The following is a 17,270-nucleotide window of genomic DNA, read 5'->3' on the forward strand; positions in this document are numbered from 1 at the left end:
CTCCTCCTTTCCCTTCCCCCCACTGCTGGTAAACACTAATAATCTTTGGCTTCTATTTATTTGCTGTTTCATAGAATCAAGATCATACAGTGTTTGTCTTTTTGTGACTGACTCATTTCCCTCAGCATGATGTTTTCAAGGTTCATCCATGTTCTGGCCTGCATCGGGACTTCATTTCTCTTTAGGGCTGAGTAGTATTCCATCGTGTATATATACTATGTCTTGTTTACATTCTTCTGGTCCTCATTACCTCCAAAATAGATGTAATTGAGGAGGTGGGGGGAGGGGATGCAGCCCTAGAGGCAGATGGTTTGTTGACCTGAAGTTAAACAGAGTGGGCTTAAGGCCTTGAATTTGCAAGGCCTTGGACTGTAGGGTTCACCCTAGATCCGAGCAGCAAGATTCCCTTCCGTGTGAAGAACTCCCAAGCCTGAGGTGAGGGGAGTGATGGGGTGGGGAGGGAGGCTGCCGCCAGTAGGCTAAACTCCTTCCTGGCTTGGGCTCAGGTGATGGGCTACTTGAAAACAATCCTCTCAGCTAAGGGTTCAACAGACGGGCAGATCCTTTTATTTATTTGTTTTTATTGTTTTAAAAATATAGCTAATACCACTTTTGCCAATTCAACATTTTTTACATACACGATTCAGTGAGATCCATTATATCAATCATGTTGTGCAACCATCTCCAATGACCGCTGCCAAATTTTCCATCCCCATAAACAAAAACCCAATGCTTCCTAAACAGTAATTCTGCTGGGCAGATCCTAACTGGCTGGCTGTGAGAGTCCTGTGCCTGGTCCTTTGCCCTTCCAGTGCATACTGCAAGATGCATCAGAACCCAAGGGCCGGAGGAGCCTGGGCTGGCGCTGAGAATGGGGAGGAGCCTGGGCTGGCCCTGAGAATGGGGAGGAGCCTGGGCTGGCCCTGAGAATGGGTACTGGACTCCAGGGCAGCTGCTATGACTGGGCTGCCACCATTCCTGGGTTGGAGCCCAGGCTGAGGTCCAGGGCTGGGCTGGGTAGTGTTGTCTGCGGCCCAAGAGGATTGCTGGTTTAATGAACAAATCTCCCATAATGGGGCAGCAGTTAGGGAAAAAGTTCCCTTTCCTCATTTGGTGGGGTAAGAGCTGGCAGGACACATTCCCCCTGGGGAGGAGAGCAGAGGGATCTGGGACAGAGGGGGAGAGTGGTGCCAAGTTGGGGGAGGGAGCATGAGTGGAAAGGAGAAGGGAGGTGGGGGGAGAATGTTCCAGCCCTGCCACCATCCACTCCCAGATGTGGGAGCCCCTCAGTGGCCTTTTCTAGCCTTTGTTCCTCGAGGAACTGGACAGCTTGTTACCTGGGCACATGACTGGGTCATGTGATACAACTTAGGAAACGCCAGGGGCGTTCAACAAGGTTCCGTTCCCAGAACTGAATCAGCCTGGGCTCAGAGTAATAGATTTAAGAATCAGCCACGAACTTGAAGCTCCAGACTGGATTTTCCTCATTAGCCCATCCCTTCACCTGTCTCTAAGTTATTGAAAAGTTACATACACACATACTTATAGATAGGTATAGACAATGAGATAGATAGATATGTGGATTTTTTTTTCTGATTATAACGTTAATACATATCCTAGAAATTTTGAAATATATACAAAGTCACAGAGAAGAAAATTAAAAATCATCCATGAATTCAGAGATAACCTGTATAAAAATATTTGGCATTAGCCCTTACTAATGCTTACTAATACATGTAAATACATCTATACAGTTCTACATTATTTTTACAAAAGAAATTGTGCAACAGATAATTTTTATAATATATTTTGAACATTGCCGACATTTAAAAATACCTGCTCAGTAGTCCATTGAATGGACATACCATAATTTACCTAATTCCCTCTTACGGGACACAGATTGCCTCCATTTTTCCAGTATTATAAACAAGACTTAACTGAACATTTTTATAGAAAATCTCTCCATGTCCTGTTCTATAATGGGTGCAAACATCAAACTTCGACTCCTTTGAAATTTTGAATCATAGGAGATTTGCATTTGGGAGCTCAGCTGCCTGACAGAAGTCAGGGATGGGATCCTGGAGCCAAGAGATTCACCCAGATTTAATCTGGATTAATAGAAAGTGTCCAAAGCAAAAAGCGTCAGGCCATTTCTGGAGAACTGTGCAAAACCGATGCTAAATACAAGAGGGGAATTGGCAAATGGGAGTATGTTTAGGGAAGGCCACAGGTTGGTGTAGAGTTATTCACAGGAACCTCAAAGCACTTTTAATTTGTAGAATAAGAGCTGCTCCTTTGGCCACAGAAGTGTAGACTTGAGTTTTTCAGTCATGATGGGCAAAAACATGTAACAATGAATTACTGCTTAAGCAAGTGATTGAGTTTTTGCCCAGGGGCTTTCTGTAAAAGAAGTCTAAAGGGCTTATATGGTAGCTCCATATTCTTTAGAGGCCAAGGATCTGTACTTGTCCATCATCTTAGTAAGTGGCTTCTATCTTGAAGATTACCTCATGGTCCCACGTAACAGCTGGAGCGCCAGCCATCACATTTTTATTTCAGGTAGGCTGATATTTGGTTAGAATACACAGATACGGCTAATTGGTTGTTAAAATACCAACGCATTTCTGAACTGGCGGGCAAATAACCACTGCCTCTTGGCCTCTCTGGATCTTCCCCAAGACCTAGCAACTAAAGAGTTAACACAGTCCCCAGCAGGATCCTCCAGTACTTTGCTAAGCACAAAGGCTACAGTCCATTCTAATGGTTGAACGGTTGAAATTGATGAAAACCACGCCTAATTCCAAGTAGAAAGAAGGGAGGAGGGAGAAAAGGGGCTCACTTCCCAGCTGAGTGGCCACCGTTATGGAGTCTTTCCCAGAGGCCCCAGCCACAGATTCACTTACAGCTCATTGGCCATTGGCCACCCCTGTCTACAAGGCAGGCTGGGAAATGTAGTTCAGATTGTTAAGCCACCAAAAATATAAAATTCTGCGGAAACCCTGGTGGCGTAGTGGTTAAGTGCTGTGGCTGCTAACCCAAAAGTTGGCAGTTCGAATCCGCCAGGTGCTCCTTGGAAACGCTACAGGGCAGTTTGACTCTGTCCTATAGGGTCGCTATGAGTCGGAATTGACTCCATAGCAGTGGGTTTGGTTTGGGGTTCTAAGGAAGCAGGGGTGTTTGGTAGTTAACCAGCAGTTTCTGCTTAAAAAAGCAAACTTTTAGGTGGCCACAGAGGAGGAGATTCAATCTTTTCACACTTCAGTGTGAATACCAAATCGAATCAGCGACACTTTTTAGGGGAATAATTCTCCCCCATTATAGTTGCTTACTCTGTGTGTGGTTTGGCGCGGGTTGAAGGAAGGGGCTCTGCCACTGGGATGTTGGCTCTCTGGAATGAAAAGAAGGAACAGATTACTGTTTCTAGAGGTCAGAGAGAAACGTGATGCTTCTCTCTTATGAGACCAAATGCCTAAGAAAACCTTTCCTGGCGTTCTTTAAAATAAAAACAAACAAACAAACAAGCCTCCCTTCCAAAGCTGGTAGGAGTGTAAAGTGGAAGGCAATTTGACAATATTTGTCCAAACAAAAAAAAAAGCGCGCATACATTTGACGCAGCAGATTCACTTCCTGGAATCTGTCCTTAGAAGTATTCATCTGCATGTGTGAAGATGTGTGCACAAAGATGTTGATTGTGGCACAGTCTTCAAAGGGGGAAAGCTGGAAGCCACACGAACGTGTATCAATACGGGAATTGTTAAACCAAAGGAGGGTATATCCATTCTGAGAATTAAAAGAATGAGGCAGATTCATTGCATCATCAGAGAAAAATCTCCAAAATGTATCTGAAAGGAAATAAGCAAATCGCATAGCAGTGTGAATGTAGGTTTAGTATGTTATTACCTCTGTAACATATAGGCACGTATGTACGTATGTCGGTGCATAAAAGGGAACTGGGAGAAAGCCCTCCCAACTGTCCTCAGCTGGAAGGGAGTGGGAGGAGGTTAAGGGATTTTCAAGTTTTGCTCTGTATACTCTTTGACTTTTTTAATTGAATGAATTCATGAATTATTTATGTAATTAAAAAAAAAAAAACTCATGGTGACAAACTAAACCTGCAGAATTTGTTGGAGCAGCAGCTGGAGAGAGGCATCTCCTAGTCCATAAAACACGGGTGCATTTTCAGCATAGCATAAAACTAAAGTAACACTGCAATGCATGTAAACAAATCCGTGATAACAATAATGTAGCAAACACTTGTGTGGTTCTTATTATGAGCCGTTGCAGGTCTAGGTGCGCTACACGAGCTATTCAATCTTCACAACAACCCTGTGCAATTGGTAATACTAGTCCTACTTAACAGATTAAGGAATCTAGGCACAGAGAGGTGAAATAAGTTGTCCAAGGTTGCACAGCTGGTAAGGGGCAGAAGAGCTTGAGCCCAGCTATTCTGGCTTGGAGGCCGTGGTTTTAATTAGTAGACTTGCCATAGTTTGCAGAGCAATTTCACATACACCATTCCGTTTCTTCCTGACAGTCCAATATTATTGCTTGCCTGCTCTGTGCCAGGCATAAGACTAGCTGCCTTATGATTTTTTAAAATAGACTTTATTTTTTAGAGCATTTTTAGGTGTACAGAAAAATTGCATAGAAAGTACAGAGTTCCCACAGACCCCACTCCCCCGCGTGCGCTGTTTGACCTGTGGTTGACATCGTGCACTGGTGTGGCACATTCGATACACTCCATGAACAAATACTGATACGTTATTGTTATCCAAAGCCCATAGTTTACATTAGGGTTCACAGTTTGTGTTTTGCAATCTGCCTTACAAATTTAACCCATTCATTTGCTCTTCATTGCCCATCTCTTCTTCATTATGCTTCAGAAAAAACAGCTGCTGGGAGTCGAGTAGAACTGTGCTCCACAGGTTTTTCAATGACTGAGTTTTTGGATGTAGATAACCAGGACTTTCTTCCAAGGTGCCTCTGGGTGGACTTGAACCTCCAATCTTTTAGTTAGCAGCCGAAAGCGTTAACCATTTCCACCACCCAGGGACTCCGTATTCTTCACAGTCTCCCTTACATAGGTGAGGAAACAGGCTCAGAGAATTTGCATAATTTTCCCAGATTCACATGGCTGGCATCTTAATTTTGGTTTCCCCAAAAGCAGACCCCAGGACACGAATTTGGTTGCAAGTAGTCTATTCGAGTGGTGATCTCAGGAAGCATGCAGAGGGAGCAGGGACGTGAGGAAAGCCACTGAGGCATGCTGGGAGCAGTTATACTGCTGAGGCCCTCTAGAGACTGCAGAGCTGACGGGGGGCGGGGGGGTGGGGGGTTGCTTTCCAGCACTTCCTGCTGCCCTGTGTAGGGCCAGGCGTGTTCTTGGGGCTACCACCTAGGCTGGGACACAGGGAGCTGTTAGCTTGAGCTGGAAGGGGCAGCAGGTCGCCTCCGGGAGGGCTGGCTGATATGGACGGGGCGCTCACGACATCTGTCTGCCACAGCTGATTCGGGGCAGCAGAACCAGGATTCAAACTGAGGTATGTGTGGTTCCATGCCTGCCCTCCCAGTCCCACAGCCAGGAAGGCAGGCTCCGCCAGCTCAGACCTATCAGAAGAGTCCAGCAGCCACAGCTCCAGGAAACAGATTTTCCCTGTGACTGAAACAGAATCACACAGAGCCCGAGAGTTCCCTGGCTGGGAGAATGGGACAGTTAATTGGGGGAAGAAGAAAGCCCTGTGGAGGCGCCTCTCCTCTGCTCACTGCTGCAGCCACACTGGCTCCTGGCTGTTTTTCCAATATGTAACACTCTCCTTTGGGCCTGCTGTTTCCTCTGACCAAAGTTCTTCCCCTTGGCTCCTTTAGGCCTTTGCTACACCATCTGAGTGAGACCTTCTGTGTCCACATTGAAATTGTAGCCCCTTCTTAGCACTGTAGGAGTAAGTCCCTGGGTGGGGCAAATGGTTAACGCTCTTGGCTGCTAACCGAAGGGTTGGAGGTTCAAGTCCACCCAGAGGCATCTTGGAACAAAGGCCCGGCAATCTACTTCCAAAATATCTGCCATTGAAAACCCCGTGAAGCACAGCTCTGCCCTGACACACATGGGGTTGCCGTGAGTAGGGAGCCGACTTGACAACTGGTTTGGGGTTTTCTTTAGCTCTAGTTCCTTAGCTCTTACCATCGTCTAATGTATGAAATATTTTGCTTATTTCTCTTGTTTCCTGTCAGTCTCCTCCCCTGGGGCATAAGCATGGCCTGGCACAGCGTGGGCCCTCAGGAAGTGTTTGTTGAGTGAATGAATGAGAAGGAAGGCGGCTGGGGGGCGGGGTGGAGCTCTGAGTACAGACCTGGGCACAAAGAAGGCTTGGGGAAGGTGTGAGGACCCACCTCGGGGAGGAAAGCACTGTGGTGGGGGAGTGTGGAGACAGGGGCTAGAATGAGTAGGAGGGGCCTCCCAAAAAAACCTGGTCTAAATATATCTTTCCTGAGGGCCTGTGGTCCCTGGCCCCCACCTTGCTGGCAGGGTGTTTGAGAGGCTCAGAAATGGGAAGCATGGCTGTTGTGAGGTTGAGGCCCCAGAGCAGGGAGGCAGGCATGGTGCCGGCAGGCATGGGCTTTCTGTCAGGAGCAGGCTTGGCCCTGAGGCCCAGGCAAGGCTGGACAAACAGCGAGGTCTCTGTTGCTCTGCTCTGCGGGTGGGCTGCAGGTTGTCCCCTCGGCCGGCTGGGAGTTATTGGCATTTCCTGCTGCCAGGCAGCCCTTGGCTCTCGGGGTCCTGCTCTGGTCTCTGACCCCCTGAAACACAAACATCCTTTCCCACCCAGCCCGCCAAGTCCTCTACCCTCTGTAGCTTCAGGCCACCACATGCTGCCTTGTCTGCCTCCTCTCTGTTGCCTGAGCCTCCCCTGTCCATTAGCCTCACTAATTGCTGCCATTTATCGAGCAGCTTATTACATGCTGGGCCCTGCACCAAGGGCTGCATGTGTGTTCTTGTTAGCTGCTCCTGAGTCAGCTCCTACTGATGGTGGCCCTAGTATCACAGAAGGAAACCTTTCCCAGCCCTGTGCCACCTTCACAATCTTTGTTATGCTTGAGTCCATTGTTGTGTATTTTGAGATCTTTCCTATCTATGGGGCTCACCTTTCCAGCACTACAATGGACAATATTCCATAAGGTTTGCATTGGCTAACTTTTGCAAGTAAATTGCCAGACCTTTCTTCTGAGTCTTTCTTTGTCTGGAAGATTCACTGAAACCTGTCCACCGTGGATGATCCTGCTGGTATTTCAAATACCATTGGCATAGCTTCCAGCGTCACAGTAACGTGCAAGCCACCAAGTACGACGAACTGATAGACGGTAGTGGTTACGTGGGTTACCCCCCTTATCCTCACAACTGCCTTATGAAGTTGCGACTACATTCCTCCCATTTTACAGATTGATACTAATGATTGTAATAATTTGTTGAGGGCTTTCCATGTGCCAGGCACTATCCTAAGTGTTTCATGTATTTGTGGCAGTGTACATTCTTGTTCTCAGGTACCCATTGCCCCTCTCTGTGCTACACATGCCCTCCCTACTCTGTTGAGGACACACATGCCTTGCTTGTCCAATGGGATGCAGTTGGGAGTAACAGACTGCTAAGTAGAAGCTCTGGGAGCTATTAAGGATTCTGCCATTCTTCCCTCTGCACCAGTCCTGCTTTTGTCCCAGATAGGGGCGTGTCCATCAGTCTGGTTCCCAGAAGAAAGACATGCAGCCAAGCCACAATGAACATGTAACAGGAGTGAGAAATAAACCTTTGTTGTTGTAAGCCACTGAGATTTGAGGCTTGTTTGCAGCATAATCTAGTAAAAGGGTGATGGATACAATGTGCATTAGCACATTTAATCCTAAGAATAGCCCAGGGAGTTGGTATTCATAAGCCCATTTTAAGCTGCATGGGTACCATAAACAAACAAACAAAAAAACAAACCCACTGCCTTCAAGTCAATTCTGACTCATAGCAACCCTATAGGACAGAGTAGAACTGCCCCATAGAGTTTCCAAGGAGAGCCTGGTGGATTCGAACTGCTGACCCTTTGGTTAGCAGTTGTAGCACTTAACCACTATGCCACCGGGGTTTCCATAAAAAATAACCCTCCTAGATCCTGGCTTCTGTTCACAGAGTCTCCACCCAGAGTCAACTTATAAAGCACAGGACAAGAGCCAAACTAATTAAAAGGGAATTTTATTCTTGCATCTGTAGAAAAGGTTTTAAAAGAAGCCCAAATTCAATTATTGGGGGCAATGGTCGAATTCTCGCCTTCCATGCAGGAGACTTGGGTTCAAGTCCTGCCCAATGCACCTCATGTGCAGCCACCATCCCCCGTCAGTGAAGGCTTGTGTCGCTATGATTCTGAACAGGTTTCAGTGGAGCTTTCAGACTAAGATAGACCAGGAAGAAAGACCTGGTGATCTACTTCTGAAAATCAGCCAGCGAAAACCCCGTGGTTCACAATGGTCCCATCTGTGATGGAACGTTTTGTTCCATTGTGCATGGGGTCACCATGAATTGGGGGCCTGACTTGACCGCAGCTAACAACGACAACAAGTGCAACTCTTCACTGAATTCTGTCTCCTCCCCCACCACCTTTCCTCTCACCCCCAGCTGCTCCCCTATGCTCCTCACACCACCCTCCAGTCCTAAACTTCTCCCCTGCTCCGTCCTCCTGCTCCTCCTCCCCCAAGGAGACGGATTGTTTTCATTAAAAAATCTTTGCTTTCCCTTGTCTGGGGCACTCAGTACCTTCTTTTCAGGACAGACATGTTTCACATGTCTTGCGATGGCTCGTCCAGAAGCTCCCTCCACAGCCCCAATTATCTCCTGGAGTGACTGGATGCCTTGTGCAGCTTCAATCCCGGTGGACAAGAATCCTTCCTTGCTAGAAGGAGGAAGAAGGGGGAAAACTGAGCGGATGATTCTGGATGGGTCGGGGCAGGGTCAAAGGCTGTGACAACCCCAATTTGTATTATATGTTAAATTTATAATAAAATAATATTTGCCGAGTAACATTAATAATAGTAATGATAGCAACTAATGTTTATTGAGAGCTTACTATATGCCAGTTGCTATGCTAAGCATTTTATATACATTTATCTTATTTATTCCTCATTGCTTCCCTGTAAGATACCAAAACTTCACTTTATAGACTAAGAAACTGAAGTATAAAGAAGTTAAGACACTTGCCCAAGGACATAAGCTAAAAAGTGATAGAACTTAGACTCAACTCCAGTTCTGAATTTATGCTTAGAAACCCCATGCCATCGTGTCCTGATGAAGTTGGTTCGCTGCTTACAAGCCTCTAGTGGCTTCCCAGGCCCTGGGGATAGATGCCCAGCCACTAGCAGGCTTATGAGGTCTTCAGTACTAGTCCCTGTTCATTTCACCTTCTTCATCTCTGGTCACATGGCCCCTCAGCTACCCTCCAGTTCATGTCTTCCTGCTGCCCGAGCAGCCTTCTCTCACTTTCCTTTAGGTTTCCAGACCTACATGAGGACAGCATATTAGTTTTAGTGCTGTTGTAACCAGATGCTAGATGTCTGAATTCAGAGTGTCTTCAGGGCCATGCTCTGTCCAAAGGCTCGAGGAGAAGGTCCTTCCTTGTCTCTTCCAGGTTCTGGTAGCCCCAGGTGTTCCTAGGCTTGTGGCCGCAAAACCTCAATCTCTGCCTCCTTCTTCTCTTGGCCATCCTCTCTCTCCATGTCTCTTCTCCTTTTTTATAAGGACACCTGTCATATAGGATTAGGATCTACCCTACTCCAGTGTGACGTCATGTTAACTGATAACAGTTGCAAAGACCCCATTTCCAAGTAAGGCATGTCCACAGGCACTGGGGGTTAGGACTTCAACCTACCTGTTTGGGGGCCACAATGTGGCCCATGACAGACTCCTTCTGTGCAGCCTCCTGTCGGTTTGCCTGGTTAAGGGGCGCTGACCCGTCACCCCTTGGCCTTGGCTTCCCTTCCTCTGGGAGGCTCTCCTGGACCCCCCACCCCCACACTCCTGTCACTGCTGGCTAAGGGCATCTTTCCTTGTCACCATTGTGTTCCCAGGGCACAGCACAGGTCTCAACAGACATGCGTCATTGAATGGATGATTCATGTTTGTTTGTTCGGTTCATATTAAATGCATTGTTTTGCTACTCTTACCATTTGGTGAAGGTTCCAGGCTCATGAATCCAGGCCATACCTCGGTTTGTTATCTGTGGTCAGTGGCCCTGAAGTCTGTGATGAGCAATGTCTTCCTGCCTGCCCCGTACTTGAATTTTCTGTGTTGCCATGTGAGATTGACCACATTTATAACCCTCGAAGAAGACCATTAAAAAAAAATTGTGATTAAAAACCTAACCAACAAAACATTTGCCAACTCAACAATTTCTATATGTAGAATTTAGGGACATTGGTTACAAGACCAGTTTTTTTCCTGTTAAAAGAACCTTGGAGATCCCTGGTCTGGGGACACAGACAATCATGGAACATGGGACAGAGAAATGGCTCAGATGGCCAGAAACCTCCTGCTCAGAGCCATCTACCAGGGTCCAGCCCCACCAACTGCTACCAGTGATGAGTCCGAAGCCCAGGGGATGATCTGCCAGGGTCAGCCCACCACACACTGGCAGCATAACGTCAGGCATCCATGACAATAGCATGGATATCATGCTCACCAAGAGATTAAACAAAATTGTTTCCCCAACTAACCAACAGAAAATGGCAAGTGTTTGATGGCCTCCACTGCGGGTCTTTCAGGCTGCCCAGGCCAAGGAAGAGAAACAGGCAGGCTCACAGCTTCTCCACTGAACCTTGGAATCTTCCTAATTGCTGCACCTGCACCTCCTGTGCCTCCCGGGGGCTAGGAGAGCTTCTTTGTACTCAAGTACAGACAGTGGCTGGGTGGGGATGGCAGGGGGATGGTGGGCAGGGTCTGGAATATATATCAGTAGTGGCTATCAGAACGGATTAAAGTGACCATGGAGTCAACCCGGCTCATGGTGACATCATGTGTGTCAGAAGAGAACTGTGCTTCCTAGGGCTTTCAATGGCTGATTTTTCATAAGTAGATCATCAGGCCTTTCTTCCCAGGCACCTCTGTGTGGGCTCGAACCTTGAACCTTTCAGTTAGGATCTGAGCATGTTAACTGTTTGTACCACCAAAAATAAAAAATCCCAAACCCACTGCCATCAAGTTGATTCCAACTCATAGCAAGTCTATAGGACAGAGTAGAACTGCCCTATAGGGTTTCCAAGGCTGTAAATCTTTACGGAAGCAGACTCTCTCACAGAGTGACTGGTGGGTTCGAACCACCGACCTTTCGTCTGGCAGCTGAATGCTTTAACCGCTTCGCCATCAGCGCTCCTTATTTATATTGTTGTGTGCCATCAAGTTGATTCTGACTCATAGCGACCTTGTAGGATACAGTAAAGCTGCCCTGTAAGGTTCCCTGGGTTGTAATCAAACTGGAGCCTGCGTCAGGATCACCTGAAGGGCGTGTTAAAACACAGATTGTTGGGCCCCATCACTTTCTGATCTAGTAGGCCTGGGGTGGAGCTCAAGAATTTGCTTTTCTAACAAGTTCCCATGTGAGGCTGATCTGCTGGTCTGGGGGCAACACTTTGGAACCACTGCCTTACATGAGCTGTCTTGTTAAATCCTCACAAGAGCTCGTTTGTGAATGTGTGGGTAAGGGAATTGAAGCAATAAAGGTTAAGTAAGGAGTCCCTGGGTGATGCAAATTGTTAAGTGTTCAACTGCTAGCTGAAATGTTGGTGGTTCAAAGGCCATCCAGAGACATCTTGGAAGAAAGGCCTGGTGATCTGCTTCCAAAAAGTCGCAGCCTTGAAAACTCTCTGGAGCAGTTCTACTCTGCACACGATGGACTCAAAGGCAACTGACAACAAAGGTTAAGTATCTAATTCAAGGTTATATCTTCGTAACTGGCGGAGCTGGGATTCTAACCCAGCCCCAGCGGGTCCCAAATCCTGTGGTTCTGTTTCCACATAGTCACGCTGTCTTCTCATCACACTTAACCATTCTGGAAACCTTTTATAAAAGCAAATCAACAAACCACCCAAAATATCACAAACACCTAAACGATCTGTTCCTTGTATAGCCCTCCACTACTTTTATTTCCACGCTGGAAATGAGCTGAGTGAGGTTTACAGTATGATGAGCGAGTAATAGTCCATGACCGAACACCAAGGACATGGGTGGAGCCAGCCAGGAGGGTTTGATTTCTGCCTGGTGGGAAAGTCCCAAGGCCACTGTGTATTTTAATCCATGGGCAGAGTGGTCAGGGACTCCCTTGCAGCGGCCTGGGGCCATGACAGCCTTCCACAGCGCCCTGCGCCCCAGCAGCCTCGTCTCAGCACTGCGGGAAGGCATGCCGATTAAACACAGCCCTGATCTGGATGAGGCCGGCGGGGAGCAGCCTGATAGGAGGCTCTGGCATGTGGAACCGTACTTAAAAGTTCCTGAATCTGTGAGACAAGGACAATGAATTTTCTACTTTTTGACTTCATAGGGCCACCACGCGTCTGTCAGTTTGTCGTACTGCGGAGGCTTGCGTGTTGCTCTGATATTGGAAGCTTTGCCACCAGTATTTCAATTACCAGCAGGGTAATTCAGTGGAGCTTCCAGACTCAGACAGACCAGGAAGGAGGACCTGGCAGTCTACTTCTGAAAATAATCGGCCAGCGAAACCTCATGAGTAGCAGCGGAACATTGTCTGATACAGTGCTGGAAGATGAGCCCCCCAGGTTGGAAGGCGCTCAAAAGACGACTGGGGAACAGCTGCCTCCTCAACGGACAGCGGACCTGAATGACATGGATGGAGTCAAGCTTTCGGCGGGACCTTCACTTGCTGATGTGGCATGACTGAAAATGAGAAGAAACAGCTGCAAACATCCATTAATATTGGTACATGGAATGTACAACGTATGAATCTAGAAAAATTGGAAGTCATCAAAAATGAAATGAAACACATAAAAATTGATATCCTAAACATTCAAAAACCAAAACCAAATCCATTGCCATTGAGTCGATTCCAACTCATAGGGACCGTATAGGACAGAGTACAACTAACTGCCCCATTGGGGTTTCTAAGGAGCAGCTGGTGGATTCGAACTACTGACCTTTTGGTTAGCAGCCTAGCTCTTTAACTACTATGCCATCAGAGCTGCTGCTGCTGCTTTTTTTTTTTTCTTTTGGCATGGTACACAAATATTATCTAATTATCACAGGTATAAGTACCAAACCTGTTGCTGTCAAGTCAATTCCGACTCATAGTGAGCTGAAATGGACTGGTATAGGCCGTTTTGAATCAGACAGTCATATGGCCTATTATGCCAGAAATGACAAATTGAAGAGGAATGGTGTCACATTCATTGTCAAAAAGGGATGGGTGGTGCAGAGACACTCACCGACAGTCCTGGGAGGCCAGGACTGTGTGCGGGTGTTTGGAGTGGGAGCAAGCTCTGGTTGGGGGGAAGGGTGATGCAGGGGGCGAGGTAGAGAGGATGTCGCCAGCCCACAGGTGCCCAGTTGCAAGGTGTGCCCCTGTCCACTACAGCACGTTGGGAGGGAGGTTGTGCACCCAGTCCTCAGGTGCCTGGTGCCGCTGGCTGGAGGAATTGCACAGTGTCACCAGCCCTCAGGTTCCTGGCATGGGTGATCGAGCTTCCGCTTTGTGGGGCGGGTGGTGGTGAATGCTGCATGCTGTACAGCAGTCCTGAGTGGGGACGGGTGGGGAAAGCAATGAGAATGCCCCCCAGACCTGCGGACCTCTGGCATGGGGGTTGTGTTGTGTGAGGTGAGTGGGGTGGGTGTCGTTAACTTTAACAGGACAGGAAGCACCCTTGCCTGACTCTGGCAGCGAGCGCAGAGTTGCTCCAGCTTGTCTGCACCAGGTGGGGTGGGTTTCAGCTGGGAATGCTGCTTGCTTTGCCCAATATTGCTGCATTGTGCAGGCTCAGCCAGCAGGGTGCTTGCATAGGTAAGCAGAGGGGGCAGAAAGTGCTGCAAGTCTGAGGACCCCTGCGCCAGTCAGTGGCTGGGTGAAAGGGCAGGTGCCTCCAGACCAGGCCAAGAGCTCCTGGTTTAGGGGGCAGGGCGGTGTCAAATGTCACAGGTCAGCAGCTGCTAGCCTGGGAGAGGGAATGTGTGAGGAGGTTGGGAGTGCCCCCCCAGGCCTGTGTACCTCCGGCCTGGGGGCCTGGTGTGCATACGGTGTGTGAGGTGCCTGCATCTAAGTTTCGCAGGACTGGACGCCCTCCTCTGTGACCCCTGACTTACGCCCAGAGTCGCTCCCTCAGGTAAGAGGACTTCAGCTGGGAATGCTGCCTGCCTTGTCCCAGTATAGCTGTGCTGTGCCCACTTGGCCAGCAAAGTGCTGGCACTGGTGACCCCCTGCATGGACTGTGGACCCGCAATACTAGTGGCTGGGCGAAGGGGAGGATGCTCCAGAGCAGGCTGTGAGCTCTCGGGTCAGGGGGCATGGCAATGTTGAATGCCACAGCGCTGGAGTCAGGAGTGAGAGAAGGGGGGACGGGTGAGGAGGGTGAGGGTGCCCTTCAGGCCTGTGGAACCACGGCACTGAGGGCTGGGGTGTGCCTGGTGGGTTGGGTGCATGCATTTAACTCCGGCAGGGTGGAAGCGCTCCTTGCTGACTGTGGAGGTGCCTGTGGAGCCGTTCTGGCTTGGTTGCACCCAGTGGGGTGGGTTTGCCTGAGAATGCTGCCTGCTTGTCTCAGTATGCCCGTGCTGTGCCTATTTGGCTAGCAGCACACTGGCAACCTGTATTTCTCTGTTTCTGCTGCTTTTGAATGATCTCTCCTTCTAGCTGTCGCTTGCTCTGGTTCTTCAGCCTTGTCTTGTTGCTTAGTGTTCCTAAGTTATCTTATATATCCAAGAGGGATGGCATGAAGCGCCTGACTACACTGCCATCATGGACCACATCCTTTGGTTCATTTTTTCAAGTGATACAGAGGTTTTTATGGTGTTTCTTGATTTCCCTTGCAAAGACTTGCCTCTCAAAAATTGACAATGATAATGGTAATAACCAAAAAGAGAAGCTAAACTTGATAAAAAATATAACTAGCATACTCGTCGGACATTAAAAATGAAAAATAATCTTTAAACATACCCAACCTTTCATAAAAGCTTGAAGGACTCCAGGAAAAACTCCTAGAAATAGACTTAAAAGCTCCATTGAGCTCAATGACAAGAGGATACAGACTTTTATTTTACTGGGAAGAGAAAAATGTGCCACTACCCTGGGTTCCAATAGAAGCCTCTTTCCTTCAATGGCAGCTACCACCTTCCCTGGGCCACCCGTGACCTGCTTTTTTCCTGCCTTCTGTGGGGCGAACCCTGACAATTCGGAAATACTGACTTGACAATATGCTGCTTTTCATCAAGTCAAGAATGTATAATAGGCAGAAGGGAAAACTTAAACTGCGTGTAAATTCAGCCCATCTCATTCCTGAGGCGTGTGTTGGGGACTGAGCTTTCACCCCACTGCCATCAGTGCAGCCAGCTAACAGGTGTGAGTACAAAACACAGACCCTGCTACTGGTCTCAAATACGTGCTGTCAAAGCGCTGCAGCTTGCCTCTTTAAGCTCAGAAACCTCTCTGGGTTTCATGTTGGATGAAAATCTTTCTAAAAGAGATCCCACACTTATATAAAAAGAAGTCTTACCCCAGCAATTTCACTCCTAGGTATTTATAGACCCAAGAGACTGGAGAGCAGGAGCACAACACATACTTGTACACTGGTGTTCACTGCAGCACTAATTATTTCAGAGGACAAGGGTGTCAGAGGTCACCGGGGCAGGGGGCTTCCAGAGCAAAATGTTAGCCTCTCCCCCTTTCATTTTCCTGGACTTGGGGCACACAGAGATGGTCTCAGGGCTGACTGTCCTTGGCTTCTCAGCTGGGAGTGAGGGCTAGGATGGTGGTGGCCTGCAAGAGAAGCGATCCCTTACATATTAGAGGGTGGCCAGCATGTTTCCCTGTATCTTCATGGTCGATTCCTTCCCCTGCAATTCCTTATGGGACATGATTTCCTGACCCTTCTTCCTCTGGATGTTTGGCAGCTCAGGATTTCACCCTTCAGTAGTTTTAAACGGCTCAAGCCTGGGTTTTGACGACAGCTCCTCTGATGTGTGTCTTCTCCAGTATTACCATTCCTTACTTGTTGACGATGTTACTTTAAAGCCGTTTTCTCTCTTTGTACACGTTGCTGGTGTGTCTCTGCTACAGGACAGTATTTTTCACAGTGGTCTCTAAGGCCACCTGACTTCATCATCAGAGCAGGGTGAGGGAGGTGTGTGTGGGTTATGAACACAGAAGACTTCTAGAAACAGGGAAAGGAGAGATTTTGCTTAAACTATTATAGCCCGTAAAAGATGAGAGATCTGAGTTCCATCGTTAGACCAAGAAGCACGGAATTGTAGATTGTTGTTCTTGCTAGCTGCCACGGAGGAGGCCCCTGACTCATGGCAACAGCACGAGCCATGGAAGGAGCGCCGCCCTGTTCCGCGCTATCCCCATGATCGGTTTTGGATGGAAACCATTTATTTTTACAGATGAAGAAAAGAAATCCAGAGAGAGAAACTGATTTACCAAATTCTGCATAGCCAGTAATCAACAGAGGTAGAGCCCTAACCCTGGTTGTCTGCTTCCACATTTATGCATTTTCTACTACCCTGATCTCATTTCCCTTTGATTACTGATACTTGTATTGCCATGGAGTACTTTCTCAACTATTGTGGCCTACCGATTTGAGAGGAATTAAAAGTGCACCAGCATCAATATGAATGGCAGAGGCATTGTTTTAAAATACAAAGTACAAAGTCCTGAAACTTCTCTTGATATTCACTTCCATACCACTTCAATGCAAGGTTTATTAAAGACTTGAAAATTTCCAAAGGAAATTTTCACCATGGAAACTAGTTGGCAGTTCCAAAATGGGAATTTTTTTTTTTTTTGTAATATCAACCAGTATTATCAATCAAAGGAAAAGCACTTTACCTGTTCCCATGTTAGACGGAATTAAAGGAATGAAAGGCAATCTGCACTGGGGGCTGGTTAACCCCCACGTTAGCCCTAGAAGCTCAGGGTCAGCGTTTCTTCATTGTAAAAGAGCAAATTTGACCTTTGAGCCCGGGTTACAGGCTGAACCTTGGCACCTGGTCTTAATAACTAATTGCTCAGCAAGTTAATTTTTCTTTCCCT

The sequence above is a fragment of the Loxodonta africana genome, chromosome 17, assembly GCF_030014295.1.
Source record: "Loxodonta africana isolate mLoxAfr1 chromosome 17, mLoxAfr1.hap2, whole genome shotgun sequence".
Classification (NCBI taxonomy): domain Eukaryota; kingdom Metazoa; phylum Chordata; class Mammalia; order Proboscidea; family Elephantidae; genus Loxodonta; species Loxodonta africana.